This window comes from Acipenser ruthenus, chromosome 44, assembly GCF_902713425.1.
Source record: "Acipenser ruthenus chromosome 44, fAciRut3.2 maternal haplotype, whole genome shotgun sequence".
NCBI lineage: Eukaryota > Metazoa > Chordata > Actinopteri > Acipenseriformes > Acipenseridae > Acipenser > Acipenser ruthenus.
In genome coordinates, this window is record NC_081232.1 from 3273863 (window position 1) to 3294548 (window position 20686).

The following is a 20686-nucleotide window of genomic DNA, read 5'->3' on the forward strand; positions in this document are numbered from 1 at the left end:
CCCCCAGCTCACTAAACATAAAAGTCATGAAAGCAGAAATGCAATCGCCTGCGGCCACACCACCTTGAATAAGCCTGATCTCGTCTGATCTCAGAAGCTAAGCAATGTTGGGCTTGGTTAGTACTTGGATGGGAGACCACCTGGGAATATCAAGTGCTGCAGGCATTACATTTTTGTAATTACATTTTACAATTGAAATGTGTGGAGGACAAAAGGAAATTTTGGAGGAATCACCCCCAGCTCACTAAACATAAAAGTCATGAAAGCAGAAATGCAATCGCCTGCGGCCACACCACTTTGAATAAGCCTGATCATGTATGATCTCAGAAGCTAAGCAATGTTGGGCTTGGTTAGAACTTGGATGGGAGACCACCTGGGAATATCAAGTGCTGCAGGCATTACATTTTACAATTGAATGTGTGGAGGACAAAAGGAAATTTTGGAGGAATCACCCCCAGCTCACTAAACATAAAAGTCATGAAAGCAGAAATGCAATCGCCTGCGGCCACACCACCTTGAATAAGCCTGATCTCAGAAGCTAAGCAATGTTGGGCTTGGTTAGTACTTGGATGGGAGACCACCTGGGAATATAAAGTGCTGCAGGCATTACATTTTATAATTGAAATGTGTGGAGGACAAAAGGAAATTTTGGAGGAATCACCCCTAGCTCACTAAACATAAAAGTCATGAAAGCAGAAATGCAATCGCATACGGCCACACCACCTTGAATAAGCCTGATCTTGTCTGATCTCAGAAGCTAAGCAATGTTTGCTTGGTTAGTACTTGGATGGGAGACCACCTGGGAATATCAAGTGCTGCAGGCATTACATTTTACAATTGAAATGTGTGGAGGACAAAAGGAAATTTTGGAGGAATCACCCCCAGCTCACTAAACATAAAAGTCTTGAAAGCAGAAATGCAATCGCCTGCGGCCACACCACCTTCAATAAGCCTGATCTTGCCTGATCTTGTCTGATCTCAGAAGCTAAGCAATGTTAGGCTTGGTTAGTACTTGGATGGGAGACCACCTGGGAATATCAAGTGCTGCAGGCATTACATTTTTGTAATTACATTTTACAATTGAAATGTGTGGAGGACAAAAGGAAATTTTGGAGGAATCACCCCCAGCTCACTAAACATAAAAGTCATGAAAGCAGAAATGCAATCGCCTGCGGCCACATCACCTTGAATAAGCCTGATCTCGTCTGATCTCAGAAGCTAAGAAATGTTGGGCTTGGTTAGTACTTGGATGCGAGACCACCTGGGAATATCAAGTGCTGCAGGCATTACATTTTACAATTGAAATGTGTGGACGACAAAAGGAAATTTTGGCGGAATCACCCCCAGCTCACTAAACATAAAAGTCATGAAAGCAGAACTGCAATCGCCTGCGGCCACACCACCTTGAATAAGCCTGATCTCGTCTGATCTCAGAATCTAAGCAATGTTGGGCTTGGTTAGTACTTGGATGGGAGACCACCTGGGAATATCAAGTGCTGCAGGCATTACATTTTTGTAATTACATTTTACAATTGAAATGTGTGGAGGACTGTTGGAAAACATGGAACAAGTATTGAATAGCAGTTTGCTACGCATGAGGAATGACGGCTGTATTCATGTTTTTTTTCTGAAAAGTGATTTAACATTGGATAGAAAAAACTGTTAGTTCCAAAAATGCAAGCACTGCTGTGATAGATGAAAACTGGCTATATACTCTGGGTATATAGATACTTGCACTGCATTGACTCCGAGCAAAACAAGAAATAATAGCAGCTTCATTGAGCAATGGATGGTAGCAGAGAGCTGAGAAAAACACCAAGTTAACGTATATTTAACTATACTTAAACAACTGCACATTAGAAGTAAATTGAAGGCAATATGGTAGAGAAGTTAAGATTCTTTTGTGTCAAAGCAAATGGCTGGCCAGCAGCACACGGCTGTACAAACAAGTCCTTTGACCTCCAGCCCTGACCTGAAAGAAGCTTGCCCTTTGGGGAGTCCACTGGGGTATAAAACTAATTCTTAGAATATACAGCTGGTTTATGAGAGGGTCATGAAGCTAGTCTTCAAGGGGACCAGAAGAGACCAGGCTCTAAGACTTCAGAGAGATCCAAAGAGTTAATGCCACTGGGATCAAAGGGTCTTAGGCAAAACGGAGAGATAGGAACAAGGAAGATGACAAAAACCAGATGGATGGACCTTTGTGGCACCAGGGGTCTGAAGAATGCACTGAGTTCAGAGGTCTTCACACTAGATCACACACACACACACACACACACACACTCACACTAAATGAAATATATGGTAACAGGATAATGAGTTGTACATTTTCTATTGGTTAAGTGTCAGAGAAAGAGGAGGAGAGAGACACCTATGCAGAAGGGTATTTAATGCCATGCAACAATTGTAAGAATGAGTATTCTGTTTGTCCTGTACCTGGGACCAGACTCCCTGCATATTTCAATAAACCTAACAACTGAGTGAAGAAAAGGACTCTGTGCATTTTCTTGAATCTACTTACTCACCATCCTTTTTTTTAAGTTACATCAAGGACAAAAGGAAATTTTGGAGGAATCACCACCAGCTCACTAAACATAAAAGTCATGAAAGCAGAAATGCAATCGCCTGCGGCCACACCACCTTGAATAAGCCTGATCTCGTCTGATCTCAGAAGCTAAGCAATGTTGGGCATGGTTAGTACTTGGATGGGAGACCACCTGGGAATATCAAGTGCTGCAGGCATTACATTTTACAATTGAAATGTGTGGAGGACAAAAGGAAATTTTGGAGGAATCACCCCCAGCTCACTAAACATAAAAGTCATGAAAGCAGAAATGCAATCGCCTGCGGCCACACCACCTTGAATAAGCCTGATCTCGTCTGATCTCAGAAGCTAAGCAATGTTGAGCTTGGTTAGGGCTTGGTTAGTACTTGGATGGGAGACCACCTGGGAATATCAAGTGCTGCAGGCATTACATTTTTGTAATAACATTTTACAATTGAAATGTGTGGAGGACAAAATGAAATTTTGGAGGAATCACCCCCAGCTCACTAAACATAAAAGTCATAAAAGCAGAAACGCAATCGCCTGCGGCCACACCACCTTGAATAAGCCTGATCTTGTCTGATCTCAGAATCTAAGCAATGTTGGGCTTGGTTAGTACTTGGATGGGAGACCACCTGGGAATATCAAGTGCTGCAGGCATTACATTTTTGTAATTACATTTTACAATTGAAATGTGTGGAGGACTGTTGGAAAACATGGAACAAGTATTGAATAGCAGTTTGCTACGCATGAGGAATGACGGCTGTATTCATGTTTTTTTTCTGAAAAGTGATTTAACATTGGATAGAAAAAACTGTTAGTTCCAAAAATGCAAGCACTGCTGTGATAGATGAAAACTGGCTATATACTCTGGGTATATATATACTTGCACTGCATTGACTCCGAGCAAAACAAGAAATAATAGCAGCTTCATTGAGCAATGGATGGTAGCAGAGAGCTGAGAAAAACACCAAGTTAACGTATATTTAACTATACTTAAACAACTGCACATTAGAAGTAAATTGAAGGCAATATGGTAGAGAAGTTAAGATTCTTTTGTGTCAAAGCAAATGGCTGGCCAGCAGCACACGGCTGTACAAACAAGTCCTTTGACCTCCAGCCCTGACCTGAAAGAAGCTTGCCCTTTGGGGAGTCCACTGGGGTATAAAACTAATTCTTAGAATATACAGCTGGTTTATGAGAGGGTCATAAACCTAGTCTTCAAGGGGACCAGAAGAGACCAGGCTCTAAGACTTCAGAGAGATCCAAAGAGTTAATGCCACTGGGATCAAAGGGTCTTAGGCAAAACGGAGAGATAGGAACAAGGAAGATGACAAAAACCAGATGTATGGACCTTTGTGGCACCAGGGGTCTGAAGAATGCACTGAGTTCAGAGGTCTTCACACTAGATCACACACACACACACACACACTCTCACACTAAATGAAATATATGGTAACAGGATAATGAGTTGTACATTTTCTATTGGTTAAGTGTCAGAGAAAGAGGAGGAGAGAGACACCTATGCAGAAGGGTATTTAATGCCATGCAACAATTGCAAGAATGAGTATTCTGTTTGTCCTGTACCTGGGACCAGACTCCCTGCATATTTCAATAAACCTAACAACTGAGTGAAGAAAAGGACTCTGTGCATTTTCTTGAATCTACTTACTCACCATCCTTTTTTTAAGTTACATCAAGGACAAAAGGAAATTTTGGAGGAATCACCACCAGCTCACTAAACATAAAAGTCATGAAAGCAGAAATGCAATCGCCTGCGGCCACACCACCTTGAATAAGCCTGATCTCGTCTGATCTCAGAAGCTAAGCAATGTTGGGCATGGTTAGTACTTGGATGGGAGACCACCTGGGAATATCAAGTGCTGCAGGCATTACATTTTACAATTGAAATGTGTGGAGGACAAAAGGAAATTTTGGAGGAATCACCCCCAGCTCACTAAACATAAAAGTCATGAAAGCAGAAATGCAATCGCCTGCGGCCACACCACCTTGAATAAGCCTGATCTCGTCTGATCTCAGAAACTAAGCAATGTTGGACTTGGTTAGTACTTGGATGGGAGACCACCTGGGAATATCAAGTGCTGCAGGCATTACATTTTTGTAATTACATTTTACAATTGAAATGTGTGGAGGACAAAAGGAAATTTTGGAGGAATCACCCCCAGCTCACTAAACATAAAAGTCATGAAAGCAGGAACGCAATCGCCTGCGGCTACACTACCTTGAATAAGCCTGATCTCGTCTGATCTCAGAAGCTAAGCAATGTTGGGCTTGGTTAGTACTTGGATGGGAGACCACCTGGGAATATCAAGTGCTGCAGGCATTACATTTTTGTAATTACATTTTACAATTGAAATGTGTGGAGGACAAAAGGAAATTTTGGAGGAATCACCCCCAGCTCACTAAACATAAAAGTCATGAAAGCAGGAACGCAATCGCCTGCGGCTACACCACCTTGAATAAGCCTGATCTCGTCTGATCTCAGAAGCTAAGCAATGTTGGGCTTGGTTAGTACTTGGATGGGAGACCACCTGGGAATATCAAGTGCTGCAGGCATTACATTTTACAATTGAAATGTGTGGAGGACAAAAGGAAATTTTGGAGGAATCACCCCCAGCTCACTAAACATAAAAGTCATGAAAGCAGAAATGCAATCGCCTGCGGCCACACCACCTTGAATAAGCCTGATCTCGTCTGATCTCAGAAACTAAGCAATGTTGGACTTGCTTAGTACTTGGATGGGAGACCACCTGGGAATATCAAGTGCTGCAGGCATTACATTTTTGTAATTACATTTTACAATTGAAATGTGTGGAGGACAAAAGGAAATTTTGGAGGAATCACCCCCAGCTCACTAAACATAAAAGTCATGAAAGCAGGAACACAATCGCCTGCGGCTACACCACCTTGAATAAGCCTGATCTCGTCTGATCTCATCTGATCTCAGAAGCTAAGCAATGTTGGGCTTGGTTAGTACTTGGATGGGAGACCACCTGGGAATATCAAGTGCTGCAGGCATTACATTTTACAATTGAAATGTGTGGAGGACAAAAGGAAATTTTGGAGGAATCACCCCCAGCTCACTAAACATAAAAGTCATGAAAGCAGAAATGCAATCGCCTGCGGCCACACCACCTTGAATAAGCCTGATCTCGCCTGATCTCAGAAGCTAAGCAATGTTGGGCTTGGTTAGTACTTGGATGGGAGACCACCTGGGAATATCAAGTGCTGCAGGCATTACATTTTACAATTGAAATGTGTGGAGGACAAAAGGAAACATAAAAGTCATGAAAGCAGAACTGCAACCGTCTGCGGCCACACTGTGGTGGAATTTTCTGCATACAACCGAGCAGGCACCGGTCCCGTACTGAGGGAATGATTGAGACAGAGACAAGTTGGAGCAACTCATACTTTATTAGTCTGCAGACTGGAGCATTCAACAGAGTGTCACAGACTCTGCTAGCAACCGCAAAGAAAGCTCAAAATACACTTTGTCAAACAGTTCCTTATATAATCAGTTTTTGCACAGAGTTCATGACTTGTGGTAATTCTTATCTCCCTTAGTCAGCTCAAACCAACCTTGTGGTATTCTTGATACTGTTGTCTACCGACTTTTCTGATTGGTTGATTTTTCTAGTTGCTAGGGAGAGAGTGTCTATCAGGTCCCACAAAGTTTATTCTCGCAATACAAGAATATTAGCTAAGTGACTGGGGAGAAAAGAGGAATTATCGCTGTCTCAAAATATTATCATTTGAGACAGTGTCCTATTCTCATGTCGCTGACTCATGCACTTCTCTGAAAACAGGGCTGCTGACCCTTGGCCACATTCCAGTGTGTTAGTTCAACATTGTAAATCTAATACTTTGTTAACATCAAACTTCATATAATATCATTATTCAGGTTATACAAATCACAGAGATCACCCAAACATATTAGATTAGAACTCTTCGTGCGATTATTCTATCATTCTTCTATCACATTCCCTCCTTTTGTAAATATTATTACAACTATTGTTAGATAGAATAATTATACAACATCGTCAGCCTGAAAGGGTTATTATCTTCATTGCACAGGTTCTCAGTAGTAAGCAGTGGCATAGTTAGATGGTGTCCAATGCTTTGGTGCACAGTTTCTTGATGCATATTACAAACAACATTGGCTAGCCCTGTAAGTGATCTCTTGTTTCTTTAAACACATATTTCAAATAACAGACAATAACATAGCAATAAGCAGTACCAATAATGAAATAAGCGAGGACGCATGTCCTGCTACACTCCACTAGTCAGCCCAGTCCACTCCAGCACTTTCTCCAGCTAATCCACATAGGATATCCCACCCGCATAATTGGGCATCTGCTAATATTAGTTGACCAGTGTTGCCCGCCAGCGACACCTGCACTCTAGCTATCACTACTCTTGAGTGAACATCCATAAGCTGTGTTACTGTGTGCCAATGCCATCAGCATACCTGTATGATTAATTGTCTTCATCCATTCTTCAGCATCTTTGTTAATGCCTGTGATGTTAATAAGTGGAGTGGGGTGCATGCTCAGGTGTCCCACAGTCACAACACCCTGCGGGTGAAAACACACAGCCAGCGACATGAGGCATACCTGGCCGCTACTTCCCACCCCCATGCTTGAGGTGATTACACACCATGTTCCATTCCTCATCTGAGTGCATCTTTCGTACCCTAGCTTTGGGTGTACCATTGCTTCCATCATTTACATTGACAGGTTAAGGCTGCCAGCATGGTCACACAGAACAGCATCACCAAATTCAATATACTCAGTGGTCTTGAAGTACAGGGTGGCATTTTGGGCACACTGACCAACCCATGTCTATTTGTGGGACGATAACCTATGTTCCAATTACTACCCCTAGGTTACTGACATTTATCCCGGTACTGTGGTGGACCCGACCGGTGGTATGTGGCACTATTAAAATAAAACAAATATCTTCATCACATCGTTCAGTACATATCAGTATCCGGTCATATCCCACGCAACACCTGTTCTCTCCAAGCTGTCAAATTTACATCTTCAATTATTGCGTCAACCGTCTTTCACCAGTCATTTGTTCAGCCATGGCCAATCTCTGAATAGCATCGCCTGTTTCAGAAACTGGCCATGGTTTTCATTGTCCTGCTGTATATTATATATGGAATTGAGGCCTGAATTCACAGCCCCGAACCACCCAGCAATGTCGTCAATCAGACCCCTCCTTTGACGGCCACCTGTGTTACGTTGGTAAGTATCCAATTCACGATTAAAGGTTTTATTCAAAATTTAGTTAATAGTCTAAACTCACCACACCTTTTGGTGTATTGTCGTTTGATATCTTTAATGTTTATTCTTACCAACGTTTACAACCAGGTTACTCCCATCACAAATGGTTTTGCCCTCCCCACAGCTAGCAATCTGTCTGGGGGAGAGGGCATTAGTGGGGGACATTGAGTGGAGTGGAACTGTGGCTTCATACCTCCCATACACCATGTATTTTCACAAGTACCATCACACACACTGTGTGCACATTAACACATGTCCAATTGCTTGTTGCATTAGTTTGTTCCTGTTGTCACTGTTTGGCACAGTTTTCTCGTCCAGAGACAGTCCACCTCCAATGACGCATAACTGCTTACAGTTCGGTTGCAAAATGACTCATACTGGACCCCTCCCACTGTTATATCACAAGTAGGACAAGTAGGACATTGTTCAAACTGTGCTGGAGTCATTGCATTATTCTGGCTTATCAAACACACAGGTTGCCAAGTTCCCTCTATGTCACTCTCGAAGGGAAGTGGTCTTTGTTTCCATCCATTACCCTGTCGTTGTCTAAGGATTCACGTGCAGTTCTTCCAGGGGGCCCCCAAAGCTTGTCTCTCTGCACACGCCTCATTCCACGCCCAGAGGTGTGGAATCCTCTCCGACTCTGGAATGACATAATACCTGGAACACAAATCATGTTACTGTCCGTTGCTGCTCCCGCTGTCTGTGGAAAGAGATATACCATTAGTTTCAGGATATTCAGTGTCAGCAAATTCAAACTGAGATGTATCCACGCGATGGTACCGTTTGGTCTGTGTCCAATGTACTCACTTAACCCCATGTAGGAGCTTCACTGCTACATTAGTTTGTGTCACCATCAGCACTATGTACTAACCAAACCATTGACATCTCTTTTCCCTCCTTGTGTCTATTTTGTGTGTCTATAATAGACTGCTGTTTCTTGCCCGGATCCTTAATAGACCCGTCGGCACTCAACCTGTTTTTTCGTCTGTCCTTTTTTTTTTTATCAATGCATTCCGTTTCTATCTGTGCAAGTATAACAAAATATATCTACTGACACAGCTGCTGTTTTGTGGTTAACAGGAAACCGCACTGCTTCCTTAGCTGGCTTGTTCACTTTATCGTTGCCTAAAGACAAAAAATCTGTTCCTTGACTGTGTGCTTTCACTTTAGCTGACTGTGTGGTTTGTCCAGTTCTTTTACTTGGTCCTATAACGAAACAATCACCGCGCCTATGCCCGAGATTACCACAATTGTCACATTTAGGCTTCTGCCCCTGTTTGCAATCTGACCTTTTATGTCCCACTTTACCACAGCTCTGACATGCTCCATCAAATCGTACAGCACTTATTTTCATTTTTATATTCCTTTTGTCTGTTTACAACTGCTACTGCCCAATTCATTACTCTTTCGTATGCGTTCCCTGGGTTTAGTTTACCCCCAGCTCAATTGCCTTCTGCAAATGTGGACCCAGTCCACTAATTAATACCTGTACAAACACTTGATCTGACTCATTTGGTCAACACTTCCTTCCTGTTGCTCTACCTTAGTCAGATAATCTTTAGTTGCATATTTGCATTTAATCTTTGGCAGACATGCTCCTAATGACTGCTTTTCTAACACCGTTAATGCATAAACCGTCATTTCCTTTTCCCCATTGTGCTTCTCACGGCGTCTTACTAATGTTGCAACTTTATTTTATTTTTTTTACAGGATAATTTCAATCGGTTCCTGCTGCAATAAACCACTGTCTTGTTTATGTGACGCCCATGCATCTGGGTAAACTGCACAGACTGTTCCCCATTTATTCTTCTCTAACAGTTTCCAAATTATTTATACTTAATATGTCGCTCAGAGGAAAACTCGGCTTCTCACACTACAGGTCGTTTTAGCTAAGGGACCCTAGTCTCTACAATCGCACTTTTTCCCTCTGAGCCATACCCCTTCTTTTTACATCAACACACACACACTCAACCAGACCCGGGTCACTCAATCACATCTCACAAGGAATTCCAGTTACACAACAATGCCGCAATCGGCAAAACACTAGACCTTACATGCCCGTCTACTGGGACATAATTTACCCTCTGTCAAGTCTCAAGTCTGGTCCGCAAACACCCACGAGTGCTTTAAATACTTAGTCGAAGTACAAACTCAACTGTTAGCGACTGGATCCACTAAATATTGGGGATGGTAATTAAACATACTCATCCTCCTTGGACAGTCAGTAACAGACAAGCCAGCGCGACAATTAATTGCAAATTGTTTATTATGTTAAATCTGTAGTGGGGTCTTTTGGAAGGACTCAACGTGACAGCCTGTAGCGCCAATCTTATAAACTTTTAATACGCAGCGCGAAGGAAGTCAGCAAGTGCATTCAAAATACAATTCTGACATTCACACTCAATATAAACCACATGTGCACATAAACAGATAAACAAACAGAAAGGAACAAACACAAAAGATGGACTATTAGTTCAGTAGCTTTTTTTAGGAACAAGTTATTACTTCAATTCACTTCATGAACGATAATCATTCCTGGGATTTCAACAACCATTTACCTTACACAGAACTCCCAGTCCGTTTCTATAATGAGCTATGTTACTTGCACTTAATGTTCCTCTCAAGGAGAAACTTGTCCTGGCATTTTACGTAGCACCAGATCCTCCAAACTCAATATAAATCGCCCATTTATTGTAATATTTTCCTTTAAAACAAGAATCTACCATTCATTCTAGTCCACTTAATACGAAAACTTTTCAGACAAACACGCGAAACACTCAAGATCTCATCATCATCCCGAGCACTCCACAATAAGACGTCTATTTAATTTTGGTTCCCTACCCTGTACTAGTACAAGCCACTGTGGCTTTCTTCGTTAGATCACAACCTGCGCATCCCGTGCAGTGCTATGACAGTTCTCTCATAATCTGCCTCACTGTCGTGGGGGTTAGTGATCACAGCCTCACAGTGCTCTGACTACTTGGTCTCCTGTGTAGTGCCAGCAACAGCTTCCGTAAACTGCTCTGCTCACAGGGTCAGCCTTGTAGTTCTCTGGGGTCTGCCCAGACCACTCGGTCTCCTGTGTATCGCACAGGGTCAGCCTTGTAGTTCTCTGGGGGCCTGCCCTGACCACTTGGTCTCCTGTGTAGTGTGAGCAATAGCTTCCATAAACTATGCTACTCACAGGGTCAGCCTTGTAGTTCTCTGGGGGCTTTTCCTAATCAAATCGCTGGTCCAGATTGTCTCTACTCACCGCCTCAGCAGGGCTGTTTTGTTCGGTATCCTTTATCCGCCTCACTGACGCCCCCAGCCAGATTCGGAGCGGACTCCGCCAACCCTCTTAGTTGCGGGCGTCCTGACCCAAGATTAAGGATTAGGTCTCACCGGTGATTTACTCCGTTAGTACAACATTGTAAATCTAATACTTTGTTAACATCAAACTTCATATAATATCATTATTCAGGTTATACAAATCACAGAGATCACCCAAACATATTAGATTAGAACTCTTCGTGCGATTATTCTATCATTCTTCTATCACAACACCACCTTGAATAAGCCTGATCTTGTCTGATCTCAGAAGCTAAGCAATGTTGGGCTTGGTTAGAACTTGGATGGTAGACCACCTGGGAATATCAAGTGCTGCAGGCATTACATTTTTGTAATTACATTTTACAATTGAAATGTGTGGAGGACAAAAGGAAATTTTGGAGGAATGACCCCCAGCTCACTAAACATAAAAGTCATGAAAGCAGAAATGCAATCTCCTGCGGCCACACCACCTTGAATAAGCCTGATCTCGTCTGATCTCAGAAGCTAAGCAATGTTGGGCTTGGTTAGTACTTGGATGGGAGACCACCTGGGAATATCAAATGCTGCAGGCATTACATTTTACAATTGAAATGTGTGGAGGACAAAAGGAAATTTTGGAGGGATCACCCCCAGCTCACTAAACATAAAAGTCATGAAAGCAGAAATGCAATTGCCTGCGGCCACACCACCTTGAATAAGCCTGATCCCGTCTGATGTCAGAAGCTAAGCAATGTTGGGCTTGGTTAGTATTTGGATGGGAGACCACCTGGGAATATCAAGTGCTGCAGGCATTATATTTTTGTAATTACATTTTACAATTGAAATGTGTGGAGGACAAAAGGAAATTTTGGAGGAATCACCCCCAGCTCACTAAACATAAAAGTCATGAAAGCAGAAATGCACTCTCCTGCGGCCACACCACCTTGAATAAGCCTGATCTCGTCTGATCTCAGAAGCTAAGCAATGTTGGGCTTGGTTAGTACTTGGATGGGAGACCACCTGGGAATTTCAAGTGCTGTAGGCATTACGTTTTTGTAATTACATTGTACAATTGAAATGTGTGGAGGACAAAAGGAAATTTTGGAGGAATCACCCCCAGCTCACTAAACATAAAAATCATGAAAGCAGAAATGCAGTCGCCTGTGGCCACACCACCTTGAATAAGCTTGATCTCGTCTGATCTCATAAGCTAAGCAATGTTGGGCTTGGTTAATACTTGGATGGGAGACCACCTGGGAATTTCAAGTGCTGCAGGCATTGCATTTTTGTAATTACATTTTACAATTGAAATGTGTGGAGGACAAAAGGAAATTTTGGAGGAATCACCCCCAGCTCACTAAACATAAAAGTCATGATTGCAGAAATGCAATCGCCTGCGGCCACACCACCTTGAATAAGCCTGATCTCGTCTGATCTCAGAAGCTAAGCAATGTTGGGCTTGGTTAGTACTTGGATGGGAGACCACCTGGGAATATCAAGTGCTGCAGGCATTACATTTTTGTAATTACATTTTACAATTGAAATGTGTGGAGGACAAAAGGAAATTTTGGAGGAATCACCCCCAGCTCACTAAACATAAAAGTCATGAAAGCAGAAATGCAATCGCCTGCGGCCACACCACCTTGAATACGCCTGATCTCGTCTGATCTCAGAAGCTAAGCAATGTGAGGCTTGGTTAGTACTTGGAAGGGAGACCACCTGGGAATATCAAGTGCTGCAGGCATTACATTTTACAATTGAAATGTGTGGAGGACAAAAGGAAATTTTGGAGGAATCATCCCCAGCTCACTAAACATAAAAGTCATGAAAGCAGAAATGCAATCGCCTGCGGCCACACCACCTTGAATAAGCCTGATCTCGTCTGATCTCAGAAGCTAAGCAATGTTGGGCTTGGTTAGTACTTGGATGGGAGACCACCTGGGAATATCAAGTGCTGCAGGCATTACATTTTCGTAATTACATTTTACAATTGAAATGTGTGGAGGACAAAAGGAAATTTTGGAGGAATCACCCCCAGCTCACTAAACATAAAAGTCATGAAAGCAGAAATGCAATCGCCTGCGGCCACACCACCTTGAATAAGTCTGATCTCAGAAGCTGAGCAATGTTAGTCTTGGTTAGTATTTGGATGGGAGACCACCTGGGTATATCAAGTGCTGCAGGCATTACATTTTACAGTTGAAATGTGTGGAGGACAAAAGGAAATTTTGGAGGAATCACCCCCAGCTCACTAAACATAAAAGTCATGAAAGCAGAAATGCAATCGCCTGCGGCCACACCACCTTGAATAAGCCTGATCTCGCCTGATCTCGTCTGATCTCAGAAGCTAAGCAATGTTGGGCTTGGTTAGTACTTGGATGGGAAACCACCTGGGAATATCAAGTGCTGCATGCATTACATTTTACAATTGAAATGTGTGGATGACAAAAGGAAGTTTTGGAGGAATCACCCCCAGCTCACTAAACATAAAAGTCATGAAAGCAGAATTGTAATCGCCTGCGGCCACACCACCTTGAATAAGCCTGATCTCGTCTGATCTCAGAAGGTAAGCAATGTTGGGCTTGGTTAGTACTTGGATGGGAGACCACCTGGGAATATCAAGTGCTGCAGGCATTACATTTTTGTAATTAAATTTTACAATTGAAATGTGTGGAGGACAAAAGGAAATTTTGGTGGAATCAACCCCAGCTCAATAAACATAAAAGTCATGAAAGCAGAAATGCAATCGCCTGCGGCCACACCACCTTGAATAAGCCTGATCTCGTCTGATCTCAGAAGCTAAGCAATGTTGGGCTTGGTTAGTACTTGGATAGGAGACCACCTGGGAATATCAAGTGCTGCAGGCATTACATTTTACAATTGAAATGTGTGGAGGACAAAAGGAAATTTTGGAGGAATCACCCCCAGCTCCTTAAACATAAAAGTCATGAAAGCAGAATTGCAATCGCCTGCGGCCACACGACCTTGAATAAGCCTGATCTTGTCTGATCTCAGAAGCTAAGCAATGTTGGGCTTGGTTAGTACTTGGATGGGAGACCACCTGGGAATATCAAGTACTGCAGGCATTACATTTTACAATTGAAATGTGTGGAGGACAAAATGAAATTTTGGTGGAATCAACCCCAGCTCAATAAACATAAAAGTCATGAAAGCAGAAATGCAATCGCCTGCGGCCACACCACCTTGAATAAGCCTGATCTCGTCTGATCTCAGAAGATAAGCAATGTTGGGCTTGGTTAGTACTTGGATGGGAGACCACCTGGGAATATCAAGTGCTGCAGGCATTACATTTTACAATTGAAATGTGTGGAGGACAAAAGGAAATTTTGGAGGAATCACCCCCAGCTCACTAAACATAAAAGTTATGAAAGCAGAAATGCAATCGCCTGCGGCCACACCACCTTGAATAAGTCTGATCTCAGAAGCTAAGCAATGTTGGGCTTGGTTAGTACTTGGATGGGAGACCACCTGGGAATATCAAGTGCTGCAGGCATTACATTTTTGTAATTACATTTTACAATTGAAATGTGTAGAGGACAAAAGGAAATTTTGGAGGAATCACCCCCAGCTCACTAAACATAAAAGTCATGAAAGCAGAAATGCAGTCGCCTGCGGCCACACCACCTTGAATAAGCCTGATCTCGTCTGATCTCAGAAGCTAAGCAATGTTGGGCTTGGTTAGTACTTGGATAGGAAACCACCTTGGAATATCAAGTGCTGCAGGCAGTACATTTTACAATTGAAATGTGTGGAGGACAAAAGGAAATTTCGGAGGAATCACCCCCAGCTCACCGAACATAAAAGTCATGAAAGCAGAACTGCAATCGCCTGCGGCCACACCACCTTGAATAAGCCTGATCTCGTCTGATCTCAGAAACTAAGCAATTTTGGGCTTGGTTAGTACTTGGATAGGAAACCACCTAGGAATATCAAGTGCTGCAGGCATTACATTTTTGTAATTACATTTTACAATTGAAATGTGTGGAGGACAAAAGGAAATTTTGGAGGAATCACCCGCAGCTCACCGAACATAAAAGTCATGAAAGCATAACTGCAATCGTCTGCGGCCACACCACCTTTAATAAGCCTGATCTCAGAAGCTAAGCAATGTTGGGCTTGGTTATTACTTGGATGGGATTCCACCTGGGAATATTAAGTGCTGTAGGCATTACATTTTTGTAATTACATTTTACAATTGAAATGTGTGGAGGACAAAAGGAAAATTCGGAGGAATCACCCCCAGCTCACCGAACATAAAAATCATGAAAGCAGAAATGCAATCGCCTGCGGCCACACCACCTTGAATAAGCCTGATCTCGCCTGATCTCGTCTGATCTCAGAAGCTAAGCAATTTTGGGCTTGGTTAGTACTTCGATGGGAGACCACCTGGGAATATCAAGTGCTGCAGGCATTACTTTTTTGTAATTACATTTTACAATTGAAATGTGTGGAGGACAAAAGGAATTTTCAGAGGAATCACCCCCAGCTCACCGAACATAAAAGTCATGAAAGCAGAACTGCAAACGCCTGGGGCCACACAACCGTGAATAAGCCTGCGCTCGTTTGATCTCAGAAGCTAAGCAATGTTGGGTTTGGTTAGTACTTGGATGGGAGACCACCTGGGAATATCAAGTGCTGCAGGCATTACTTTTTTGTAATTACATTTTACAATTGAAATGTGTGGAGGACAAAAGGAAATTTTGGAGGAATCACCCCCAGCTCACTAAACATAAAAGTCATGAAAGCAGAACTGCAATCGCCTGCGGCCACACCACCTTGAATAAGCCTGATCTCGTCTGATCTCAGAAGCTAAGCAATTTTGGGCTTGGATAGTACTTGGATGGGAGACCACCTGGGAATATCAAGTGCTGCAAGCATTACATTTTACTATTGAAATGTGTGGAGGACAAAAGGAAATTTCGGAGGAATCACCCCCAGCTCACTGAACATAAAAGTCATGAAAGCAGAACTGCAATCGCCTGCGGCCACACCACCTTGAATAAGCCTGATGTCGTCTGATCTCAGAAACTAAGCAATTTTGGGCTTGGTTAGTACTTGGATGGGAAACCACCTAGGAATATCAAGTGCTGCAGGCATTACATTTTTGTAATTACATTTTACAATTGAAATGTGTGGAGGACAAAAGGAAATTTTGGAGGAATCACCCGCAGCTCACCGAACATAAAAGTCATGAAAGCATAACTGCAATCGCCTGCGGCCACACCACCTTTAATAAGCCTGATCTCAGAAGCTAAGCAATTTTGGGCTTGGTTAGTACTTGGATGGGAGACCACCTGGGAATATTAAGTGCTGTAGGCATTACATTTTTGTAATTACATTTTACAATTGAAATGTGTGGAGGACAAAAGGAAAATTCGGAGGAATCACCCCCAGCTCACCGAACATAAAAATCATGAAAGCAGGACTGCAATCGCCTGCGGCCACACCACCTTGAATAAGCCTGATCTCGTCTGATGTCAGAAGCTAAGCAATTTTGGGCTTGGTTAGTACTTGGATGGGAGACCACCTGGGAATATCAAGTGCTGCAGGCATTACATTTTTGTAATTACATTTTACAATTGAAATGTGTGGAGGACAAAAGGAAATTTTGGAGTAATCACCCTCAGCTCACCATTCATAAAAGTCATGAAAGCAGAACTGCAATTTCCTGCGGCCACATCAGTTTGAATAAGTCCGATCTCAGAAACTAAGCAATGTTGGGCTTGGTTAGTACTTGGATGGGAGACCACCTGGGAATATCAAGTGCTGCAGGCATTACATTTTACAATTGAAATGTGTGGTGGACAAAAAGAAATTTTGGAGGAATCACCCCCAGCTCACTAAACATAAAATTCATGAAAGCAGAAATGCAATCTCCTGCGGCCACACCACCTTGAATAAGCCTGATCTCGTCTGATCTCAGAAGCTAAGCAATGTTGGGCTTGGTTAGTACTTGGATGGGAGACCACCTGGGAATATCAAGTGCTGCAGGCAGTACATTTTACAATTGAAATGTGTGGAGGACAAAAGGAAATTTTGGAGGAATCACCCGCAGCTCACCGAACATAAAAGTCATGAGAGCATAACTGCAATCGTCTGCGGCCACACCACCTTGAATAAGCCTGATCTCGTCTGATCTCAGAAGCTAAGCAATGTTGGGCTTGGTTAGTACTTGGATGGGAGACCACCTGGGAATCTCAAGTGCTTCAGGCATTACATTTTTGTAATTACATTTTACAATTGAAATGTGTGGAGGCCAAAAGGAAATTTTGGAGGAATCACCCCCAGCTCACTAAACATAAAAGTCATGAAAGCAGAAATGCAATCGCCTGCGGCCACACCACCTTGAATAAGCCTGATCTCGTCTGATCTCGTCTGATCTCAGAAGCTAAGCAATGTTGGGCTTGGTTAGTACTTGGATGGGAGATCACCTGGGAATATGAAGTGCTGCAGGCATTACATTTTACAATTGAAATGTGTGGACGACAAAAGGAAATTTTGGAGGAATCACCCCCAGCTCACTAAACATAAAAGTCATGAAAGCAGAAATGCAATCGCCTGCGGCCACACCACCTTGAATAAGCCTGATCTCAGAAGCTAAGCAATGTTGGGCTTGGTTAGTACTTGGATGGGAGACCACCTGGGAATATCAAAGGCTGCAGGCATTACATTTTACAATTGAAATGTGTGGAGGACAAAAGGAAATTTTGGAGGAATCACCCCCAGCTCACTAAACATAAAAGTCATGAAAGCAGAAATGCAATCGCCTGCGGCCACACCACCTTGAATAAGCCTGATCTCGTCTGATCTCAGAAGCTAAGCAATGTTGGGCTTGGTTAGTACTTGGATGGGAGACCACCTGCGAATATCAAGTGCTTCAGGCATTACATTTTTGTAATTACATTTTACAATTGAAATGTGTGGAGGACAAAAGGAAATTTTGCAGGAATCACCCCCAGCTCACTAAACATAAAAGTCATGAAAGCAGAAATGCAATCGCCTGCAGCCACACCACCTTGAATAAGCCTGATCTCGTCTGATCTCAGAAGCTAAGCAATGTTGGGCTTGGTTAGTACTTGGATGGGAGACCACCTGCGAATATCAAGTGCTTCAGGCATTACATTTTTGTAATTACATTTTACAATTGAAATGTGTGGAGGACAAAAGGAAATTTTGCAGGAATCACCCCCAGCTCACTAAACATAAAAGTCATGAAAGCAGAAATGCAATCGCCTGCGGCCACACCACCTTGAATAAGCCTGATCTCGTCTGATCTCAGAAGCTAAGTGTAACCCTGTTACAATTCTTATGTACAGAAGGCAATGGGATTAGGAAATGAGTGTTAACAGGAAGTCCTGCCTTGATTGACGGTAGACACCCTGAGAAGGAGATGAGAGCGTCCATTTTGTAAAAGTCGCATGGGGAACTCGAGATTCTTGAATGCTGGACCAACTAAAGTTTATCTCACTCTAAAAAGCTTTTGAAGAAGTCTTTAGACCAGAGACCGATGACGATTTTCTTTTAAAGAGAAAAAAACCCTGTTGAATTCTCATGCAAAGGAGTGGGGAGCCTAACTTATTGAAGATACACTGAAGATTTCTACCCTGGATTTTTTTTTTTTCCCTTTTTCTGGAATTTCTTTTGGATTTCAAAGGACTGTTTTCATTCTTCTCGAAGTTCTACAGAGTGGTAGGAATATCGACTCACACTACATACACACCAACAAGGACATTGGTTTTAATTAGAACTTCTTATTTCAAACTAACTGTATTATTTTAGACAAGAGGTACTGAATTTATGTTTATATGGTACACCTTTCTGTCTTAATAAATGTATGCTAGCTGTTAAAAAAGCACACTGAACATTCTTTTGTTAATTTCTCGTTATACTAACCGCTCATACGAATCTAGAATTATAAGTAGCCAAAGGTGGGTTACATAAATTTTGGCGAGCCAGCCAGGAGAGGGTTACTAGAATAATTTGAAGTGTGAATAATTGACAATTGTCAGAAAACATATATGCTCAGTGTGTTTTGCTTAAGCAGCCGACTGACTTTAATAATTTTGCTACTCATATTACATGTGTTACCCTTCTGAAGTGATCCCTTCACTGATCTTGATCCTGAGTTTAGTGGACAGGTCATTGTTGAATATGAGCATGGGCTTGCAATCCAAGCTCTTGACCCTGATCTACCATGCCTCAGGACAAGTTCTATTGATCCATGCATCACTTACCACCTGAGGACCTTGACGAGTGTTTACACCAGTAAAATTGGTGACAATACAACATGATCTTACCTCTGTGAATTACAGGGAATAGCAAAATTGAGTGGTTTAAATTTTGAAGATGTCCTACAAAAAGAACTAGCGAGGATGCAAGGTTCCATAGGAGCATCAACTGACAGCAGTGAAGAAGCTGCAGTGCATAGCCCATCATCAAAACCTGATGATCTGTTATTGGCAGTGCCACCCAGTGTTAGCCCCCGTGCTGGGCTAACAGCAGTGCCCATCCTAAGGGACCCCCTTATTGATGTAACCCACACTCCATTAAAGCTTGGGGATGTCGCTAATAGACCCATTTTATTGAATTCTGATCAAATGAACCCTCCTGAAGTCCAAAGATTAGTAGTGGAGCATATTGTAAAGAGTGGGGAAGTTGCATCTCAATTCCCCGCACCTACTAAGCTTAGAACCTTCTCGGGTAAATGCCCATGGCCAAACCATGAAGTTGACTATGACACTTGGCGCAACAGTGTTGTGCTGCTATTGAAAAACCCTACTGTTTCAGATGTGCATTGAGCCAGAAGGATTTTAGAGAGTCATCTACCTCCAGCAATTGAAATTGTTAAGCCCTTAGGAGCAGAAGCAACTCCAAGAGCCTATTTAGATCTTTTGGATTCTGCTTTTGGTACTGTTGAGGATGGAGATGAGCTCTTTGCTAAGTTTCTAAATACACACCAAAATGTTGGGGAGAAACCCTCTGATTACTTACACAGACTGCAAACGATATTGAATGCCGCAGTGAAAAGAGGTGGCATTGTTCCAGGCGAATCTAACCGACAGTTGCTAAAACAGTTTTGCAGAGGGTGCTGGGACAATTCGTTTATTGTTAACCTTCAACTGGAGCAGAAAAAAATGCACCACCTTTGTTTTCAGAGCTTTTGTTTCTGCTACGCACTGAGGAGGATAGACAAGCTGCAAAAGTTAGCAGAATGAAGCAACACCTTGGACTTTCTAGAACAAAAACAATATCTAACCCCCAGTCTGTATATGCTTCCTATTTAAATGAACATGACATTACTGATCATGGTCCCGAGGTCTTTCCTAGTGGGACTGAAGAACTAAAGAAACAAATTGCTGACCTTCAGAAACAGCTAACAAGTTTGAAAGCTGCAAATGACGAGAGTTGCCAGAAAGCTTCTCACAAGGTGTCCCAACCCAAGGTGAACAAGCACCAAGAAATGGTGGCTGCAGGAAGCCATGAGCAAAGTGCAGTAGCAGATGGGAAACCCAGACCA

At 42.6% G+C, this 20686-nt stretch overlaps 19 non-coding genes and 25 pseudogenes across 19 annotated transcripts; all 44 read left to right on the plus strand.

The window, feature by feature from the left end:
* The first annotated feature begins 46 nt into the window (after window positions 1-46).
* On the plus strand, window positions 47-165 carry LOC131715231 (5S ribosomal RNA). Its single transcript, XR_009315302.1, has one exon. It is a non-coding gene; the product is annotated as a 5S ribosomal RNA (ribosomal RNA).
* Window positions 166-279: 114 nt separating this feature from the next.
* LOC131714175 (5S ribosomal RNA) lies at window positions 280-398 on the plus strand (annotated as a pseudogene).
* A 99-nt stretch (window positions 399-497) lies between these two features.
* Window positions 498-606, plus strand: LOC131716185 (5S ribosomal RNA; annotated as a pseudogene).
* A 100-nt stretch (window positions 607-706) lies between these two features.
* On the plus strand, window positions 707-824 carry LOC131716508 (5S ribosomal RNA; annotated as a pseudogene).
* Window positions 825-924: 100 nt separating this feature from the next.
* LOC131716066 (5S ribosomal RNA) lies at window positions 925-1053 on the plus strand (annotated as a pseudogene).
* Window positions 1054-1167: 114 nt separating this feature from the next.
* LOC131714247 (5S ribosomal RNA) lies at window positions 1168-1286 on the plus strand (annotated as a pseudogene).
* A 100-nt stretch (window positions 1287-1386) lies between these two features.
* LOC131710667 (5S ribosomal RNA) lies at window positions 1387-1505 on the plus strand. The gene has a single exon (XR_009312549.1). It is a non-coding gene; the product is annotated as a 5S ribosomal RNA (ribosomal RNA).
* A 1118-nt stretch (window positions 1506-2623) lies between these two features.
* On the plus strand, window positions 2624-2742 carry LOC131711458 (5S ribosomal RNA). The gene has a single exon (XR_009313341.1). It is a non-coding gene; the product is annotated as a 5S ribosomal RNA (ribosomal RNA).
* Window positions 2743-2842: 100 nt separating this feature from the next.
* Window positions 2843-2972, plus strand: LOC131714366 (5S ribosomal RNA; annotated as a pseudogene).
* Window positions 2973-3086: 114 nt separating this feature from the next.
* Window positions 3087-3205, plus strand: LOC131710405 (5S ribosomal RNA). The gene has a single exon (XR_009312277.1). It is a non-coding gene; the product is annotated as a 5S ribosomal RNA (ribosomal RNA).
* Window positions 3206-4318: 1113 nt separating this feature from the next.
* Window positions 4319-4437, plus strand: LOC131711459 (5S ribosomal RNA). The gene has a single exon (XR_009313342.1). It is a non-coding gene; the product is annotated as a 5S ribosomal RNA (ribosomal RNA).
* A 100-nt stretch (window positions 4438-4537) lies between these two features.
* LOC117967539 (5S ribosomal RNA) lies at window positions 4538-4656 on the plus strand. Its single transcript, XR_004662085.2, has one exon. It is a non-coding gene; the product is annotated as a 5S ribosomal RNA (ribosomal RNA).
* A 114-nt stretch (window positions 4657-4770) lies between these two features.
* On the plus strand, window positions 4771-4889 carry LOC117967437 (5S ribosomal RNA). The gene has a single exon (XR_004662060.2). It is a non-coding gene; the product is annotated as a 5S ribosomal RNA (ribosomal RNA).
* Window positions 4890-5003: 114 nt separating this feature from the next.
* On the plus strand, window positions 5004-5122 carry LOC117967483 (5S ribosomal RNA). The gene has a single exon (XR_009312136.1). It is a non-coding gene; the product is annotated as a 5S ribosomal RNA (ribosomal RNA).
* Window positions 5123-5222: 100 nt separating this feature from the next.
* Window positions 5223-5341, plus strand: LOC117967411 (5S ribosomal RNA). The gene has a single exon (XR_004662032.2). It is a non-coding gene; the product is annotated as a 5S ribosomal RNA (ribosomal RNA).
* Window positions 5342-5455: 114 nt separating this feature from the next.
* On the plus strand, window positions 5456-5584 carry LOC117967451 (5S ribosomal RNA; annotated as a pseudogene).
* A 100-nt stretch (window positions 5585-5684) lies between these two features.
* Window positions 5685-5803, plus strand: LOC117967410 (5S ribosomal RNA). Its single transcript, XR_004662031.2, has one exon. It is a non-coding gene; the product is annotated as a 5S ribosomal RNA (ribosomal RNA).
* Window positions 5804-11622: 5819 nt separating this feature from the next.
* On the plus strand, window positions 11623-11741 carry LOC131713261 (5S ribosomal RNA; annotated as a pseudogene).
* Window positions 11742-11841: 100 nt separating this feature from the next.
* On the plus strand, window positions 11842-11960 carry LOC131713008 (5S ribosomal RNA). The gene has a single exon (XR_009314895.1). It is a non-coding gene; the product is annotated as a 5S ribosomal RNA (ribosomal RNA).
* Window positions 11961-12074: 114 nt separating this feature from the next.
* Window positions 12075-12193, plus strand: LOC131712802 (5S ribosomal RNA). Its single transcript, XR_009314691.1, has one exon. It is a non-coding gene; the product is annotated as a 5S ribosomal RNA (ribosomal RNA).
* A 114-nt stretch (window positions 12194-12307) lies between these two features.
* LOC131713776 (5S ribosomal RNA) lies at window positions 12308-12426 on the plus strand (annotated as a pseudogene).
* A 114-nt stretch (window positions 12427-12540) lies between these two features.
* Window positions 12541-12659, plus strand: LOC131715242 (5S ribosomal RNA). The gene has a single exon (XR_009315303.1). It is a non-coding gene; the product is annotated as a 5S ribosomal RNA (ribosomal RNA).
* A 114-nt stretch (window positions 12660-12773) lies between these two features.
* On the plus strand, window positions 12774-12892 carry LOC131712354 (5S ribosomal RNA). Its single transcript, XR_009314249.1, has one exon. It is a non-coding gene; the product is annotated as a 5S ribosomal RNA (ribosomal RNA).
* Window positions 12893-12992: 100 nt separating this feature from the next.
* Window positions 12993-13111, plus strand: LOC131715253 (5S ribosomal RNA). The gene has a single exon (XR_009315304.1). It is a non-coding gene; the product is annotated as a 5S ribosomal RNA (ribosomal RNA).
* A 323-nt stretch (window positions 13112-13434) lies between these two features.
* On the plus strand, window positions 13435-13563 carry LOC131714187 (5S ribosomal RNA; annotated as a pseudogene).
* Window positions 13564-13663: 100 nt separating this feature from the next.
* Window positions 13664-13782, plus strand: LOC131710454 (5S ribosomal RNA). The gene has a single exon (XR_009312326.1). It is a non-coding gene; the product is annotated as a 5S ribosomal RNA (ribosomal RNA).
* Window positions 13783-13896: 114 nt separating this feature from the next.
* LOC131711883 (5S ribosomal RNA) lies at window positions 13897-14015 on the plus strand. The gene has a single exon (XR_009313772.1). It is a non-coding gene; the product is annotated as a 5S ribosomal RNA (ribosomal RNA).
* A 100-nt stretch (window positions 14016-14115) lies between these two features.
* LOC131714076 (5S ribosomal RNA) lies at window positions 14116-14234 on the plus strand (annotated as a pseudogene).
* Window positions 14235-14334: 100 nt separating this feature from the next.
* LOC131709804 (5S ribosomal RNA) lies at window positions 14335-14453 on the plus strand. Its single transcript, XR_009311667.1, has one exon. It is a non-coding gene; the product is annotated as a 5S ribosomal RNA (ribosomal RNA).
* Window positions 14454-14553: 100 nt separating this feature from the next.
* Window positions 14554-14662, plus strand: LOC131715740 (5S ribosomal RNA; annotated as a pseudogene).
* A 114-nt stretch (window positions 14663-14776) lies between these two features.
* LOC131713587 (5S ribosomal RNA) lies at window positions 14777-14895 on the plus strand (annotated as a pseudogene).
* Window positions 14896-14995: 100 nt separating this feature from the next.
* LOC131714268 (5S ribosomal RNA) lies at window positions 14996-15114 on the plus strand (annotated as a pseudogene).
* A 337-nt stretch (window positions 15115-15451) lies between these two features.
* On the plus strand, window positions 15452-15580 carry LOC131714237 (5S ribosomal RNA; annotated as a pseudogene).
* Window positions 15581-15694: 114 nt separating this feature from the next.
* LOC131716513 (5S ribosomal RNA) lies at window positions 15695-15813 on the plus strand (annotated as a pseudogene).
* Window positions 15814-15927: 114 nt separating this feature from the next.
* Window positions 15928-16046, plus strand: LOC131713548 (5S ribosomal RNA; annotated as a pseudogene).
* A 100-nt stretch (window positions 16047-16146) lies between these two features.
* Window positions 16147-16265, plus strand: LOC131715396 (5S ribosomal RNA; annotated as a pseudogene).
* Window positions 16266-16379: 114 nt separating this feature from the next.
* LOC131716539 (5S ribosomal RNA) lies at window positions 16380-16488 on the plus strand (annotated as a pseudogene).
* Window positions 16489-16602: 114 nt separating this feature from the next.
* Window positions 16603-16721, plus strand: LOC131713820 (5S ribosomal RNA; annotated as a pseudogene).
* A 323-nt stretch (window positions 16722-17044) lies between these two features.
* Window positions 17045-17163, plus strand: LOC131710677 (5S ribosomal RNA). The gene has a single exon (XR_009312559.1). It is a non-coding gene; the product is annotated as a 5S ribosomal RNA (ribosomal RNA).
* Window positions 17164-17263: 100 nt separating this feature from the next.
* Window positions 17264-17382, plus strand: LOC131713365 (5S ribosomal RNA; annotated as a pseudogene).
* Window positions 17383-17496: 114 nt separating this feature from the next.
* LOC131715368 (5S ribosomal RNA) lies at window positions 17497-17625 on the plus strand (annotated as a pseudogene).
* Window positions 17626-17725: 100 nt separating this feature from the next.
* On the plus strand, window positions 17726-17834 carry LOC131716368 (5S ribosomal RNA; annotated as a pseudogene).
* A 100-nt stretch (window positions 17835-17934) lies between these two features.
* LOC131713389 (5S ribosomal RNA) lies at window positions 17935-18053 on the plus strand (annotated as a pseudogene).
* A 114-nt stretch (window positions 18054-18167) lies between these two features.
* Window positions 18168-18286, plus strand: LOC131713489 (5S ribosomal RNA; annotated as a pseudogene).
* The last annotated feature ends 2400 nt before the right edge of the window (window positions 18287-20686 follow it).